Below are 4,364 nucleotides of genomic sequence, written 5' to 3' on the forward strand. Positions count from 1 at the left end.
ATGTCCATCGACTGATGTCCATAACGAGTTTTGTAGTAGTGATTGTTCATAACAGGTCTATTTATTCCAATCTCTAGATCTAGGTCTGAATTTAACCAGTTTAATTACTTCAGTTGCATGCATTCAACCTAATAATTACAAATATATTGCTATCAAACAATTCTCACAACAAAACCTCCTAAACTGATTAAAGCATGATTGTTTCTATCAAGGCTCCCCTAATCCTAGCATTAAAGAATTAGCTATGCATAATAACTAATAAAACAATAACGAAAAATAAAGCAACAATAGACATGGTAAAGAGATATTCAAAAGAGGAACAATACTTGAATGAATAAAAGAGAGAGAGAAAAATTACAAAAGTTCGGATCCGGAAAAGAAAGAAGCAAAGCAACGTTCCACAGTAGAAAAGCTGAGATAAAGGATAATTAAACCTAATTTTTGTCTTCCTTTATATAGGAAATATATTTATTTAACCTAATACGATATTAAAGATATTAAAATCCTGCGTCAGATGGAAAAGTACTCAATCGAGCACTTTCATATCACTCGATCGAACAAATCCAAGCTAAAACCACTCGATCAAGTACTTTTATTACTCGATCGAGGACCTCCAATTAAGCACCTCTCGATCGAGCAGATTAGGTGGTCGATAGAGTAGATTAACCTCTCGATCGAGCAATGTTCAGCGCGTAATTCCTGCTTTGCGCACTGAACTTCGAATGGTCTCCATTTCTTCGTTACTTGGGAAAATCAGGCGTTTTCAGTGGCATTGGAAACCTAAGAGGATAAGATTTCATGTCCAATTAGAATCACCTGATTATCATATGTAGAACTCGAGATATGGCTCTTTAAATTAGGCACTAGCAATATAAAGCTCTTCCTTTGTGCGCTAAGCTTCCTTACTTCTATTCGCATCTCAAAATAGTAGTCTCCAAGCTCTGACTCAACTCATCTCCTAAATGAATGCGTAGGGACATGTTTTAGGCTTGATTATGCTCTTCTATGGTTCATGCCTGCAAATAATACAAGAGAAACCAAAGTAGACAATTCGGGGGTCATTTGTAGCTAAACACTACTAAATATGCATAGGAATGAGTGCAAATGAAGTACAAAATGCCTATATAAAATGCACGCATCAGTCCTATTGGTTGGATTCTACCTTGTTTTATCAATCTTTTCAGTGCATTTGTATATGTGTCACCAATGTCGGTGAACTTTCTTGGTGTATTGTTCTTCTTGGATGACTCGACAAGGTTGACATCGTCCGTCTTACTAGTGGAACCATAGGAACGACTTCTAGCTGATGTTGAACCTTGATATCCGCGTCCCTTAGTTTTGGACAAGATAATTTTGCGAATATCATCTTCGATCCTTGTATCTAACATCGTTAATTTTTTTGAAAGACTTGATATTGATACCTCAAGTGATTCGCATGGATAGGCCTTAGATTGTCCATGAGCATTTCCATAAGAGTGGCCTCGTCTGGGCGTTCGACAAGTTAGGCACTAGTCTTCCTCCACCTACTTAGGAAATCGGTGAACCCTTCGTTTCTATTTTGGGTAAGAACCTCTAGAGTGCGCATGTTGACTTAGATCTCGGCATTATCCGCGTATTGCTTAGTGAACTCGATGGCTGCATCATCCCAGGTAGAAATTTTCTTGTGGTCTACAGAGTAGAACCACTGTTTGGTAATGGTATCGAGAGATGAAGGAAAGATCCTTAAGAACATCTCTGACTTGATGCCCTTGATAGACATGTAATCTTTGAAAGCAAGAATGTGGTTTAGAGGGTTTTCATGCCACTTGAATTTCGGGATGTCAGTCATGTTGAAGTTGGTTGGTAGTTGGGCATTCATTACTTCATACTTTTGGCTATTTTCCCTGTAAATGTCATATCCCTTGGGTACATTAGTTGCTCTTCTAAATATTGAAGACGCTTTTCAGCTCGGTAAGGATGGGTGAAGACTCATTTTCAGATTTTTCAAAGGGTGGGGGATTGTCGTCGTGCAAAGGGATGTCAGGAATAGGACCCTCCGCAGGAGGAAGTCTTGCCTCCACGACTACAATACGACCTTCGATTGTTTGGAGACGAGCATAGGCGACGTCTTGACTAGCTTAGAGATGGAGTAGTGCGGCCAAGACTTGATTATTACAATTACCATCGGGTTGACCCTTGACGCTTGCCGCACTTTTGTTTGTTCCGACCATCTTGGACTGACGATAAGAAACGACGATGAATCAAGACACATTCGACTACTTTGCACACTTAATCAAACAAGACAAGACTCATAGAGTGACTGAAACGGGAAAAGAACACGTGTGGGTTAAAGAAAGCAAGTTGATTTTGAAATGTTATCCTAGACAATCATTGTGTGTGATTGTAGGAGTGTTGATTTTGAAGTTTTATTTTTCAAAATGGTTGATTTTTGAGAGTTTCGACTTGATTTTGTTGATTTTGAGCTTTTTGGGCCATTTTGAAAGATTACATTTTTGCAGTTTGAAGAAAGGTTTTGAAAATTTCGTCATAGTTTTGTTTACAAAAGGTGATAACATACAAGTTACAAACACAAACATAGGCATTACAACGGTATTATGAGTGTATTTAGAAGGGTTTTGGTTGAAAAGGTGGGTTGCCACACCAAGCTATCATACCCTGGTCTGTGAAGAGGTACGTGCTAAACATGAGTCGGATCGGTTCCTAGTCCATTCGCTCTAGTAGTGAAAGCTCTTGATACAAATATGAGTAAGCATCGTGGTATGGTTGACGTCAATCGCTATCCATCATTGGGCACATATAGGAACTTGTACCGTCTAGACGGGACGACTGGTCGAATTGGTTTGGTTAAGCCTATGAAGGCTGGCTAAAACGATCTAAGAAGGTCGAGTAATGAAAACTTCAACTGTCTTATATAAACTATTCCCTAACCTTGTTCAAGTTTGATCCTAGGTAACACTAGACTTAGTCTAAGTGTATCATCCCTAATGGAGTCGCCAATCTGTGGACATAGGCACCCGTGCCGCGCGCACCCGCTCGTTGGTTTCGAGGAGGCGGCAATTCTCCCACGGAACTCTGGCGCGAGCCAAAGCAATTCATGGGCCGTTACCGATTTGAAAGGCATTGAAACCGGTGAAAGGTTGACAAGCTTGCATTTATGGAGTCGCAACCAATTTTTATGGAAAATTGGAACCATTCGAATACTTCGCGTCATGTTGTGGACATGGGCCACCCGCGCCGCGCGCACCCGCGCGTTGGTTTCAAGGCGGCAACACTTCTCCCACGGAACCTTGGTTTGCCAAAGCACGTCATGGGAAGTTACCAATTGGTGAGGCATTGAAACCGGTGAAAGGTTGAATAAGCCTGCATTTGTGGAGCCGCCACCAATTTATTGTGGAAAAATTGGAAACCGTTTGAATACCTCATGCCATGTCAAGACACAAAGTAATGGCATGAACACTAAGAACTCGTTACCCTTAGCATTCTATGTCTAGAATGACTCTCGTGATGCCAATGAACACGGGTGTTAACAGAGATCTGGAGTAAGGGGTGAGGGTACGTATTAGGAAGCTCTTTAATTTGAACACCTAATCCCGACCGCCTTGATAGCGGCATCTACTAATGATTAGGGAAATTGTTCATATTTGATATGTTGTCGATATAATACATGCAATGCAACAAACATAGATTAATCTTAGCATGTGAAATTAGACTATGTCGGTTAACGAACAATTTAGCACTCAATTGGGTCGAAGTAAATGTTAGATTAATTACATGTGAACGCCATACAATTAAATCATACATATTAACTATGATAAATGAATTATAATAATTAAAATTACAAAGATTACAAGGTTTATTTGATCTACATCAAAAGCACGTTTGAAGACGGGATTTCGAAGAAGAAAATAAAAGGAAAATAAAATTAGAAATTTAAAATATGAGAATATATCAGATTAGAGGTGATAATACGGATAATAGTTTATTTAAACCATAATTAGGAGCTACATCAAAGCGAAAAAGAGTTCAGAGACAGAAGTCATCCCAGAACAGGCGCAACATCTGTTGCGTCCTCTGGAAGAGGCGCAGCACTTCCTGCGTCTGTTCTAGAGCCGGGCTCTGGCTGTGAAGTCAGAACCGCAACATTTTTATCGTTCGTTGGTAGATGTAAGGTCGATTATCGATACTAAACTCAAGTGGAAGTGATTCAACAGGTTGTATGTATACTAATATCGTCACAAGTCAGATTACAGAGTAATAAATTATTACGGCGATTTACATAACCATAATCATACGATGTCGGGTTTATGAAGGTCGAAACTTTGAACTTGAAAACGGAATAAAGTCCAACAGAGAAAACTATGTAC

The sequence above is a fragment of the Silene latifolia genome, chromosome 7 (assembly GCF_048544455.1).
Source record: "Silene latifolia isolate original U9 population chromosome 7, ASM4854445v1, whole genome shotgun sequence".
NCBI classification, from domain to species: Eukaryota; Viridiplantae; Streptophyta; class Magnoliopsida; order Caryophyllales; family Caryophyllaceae; genus Silene; species Silene latifolia.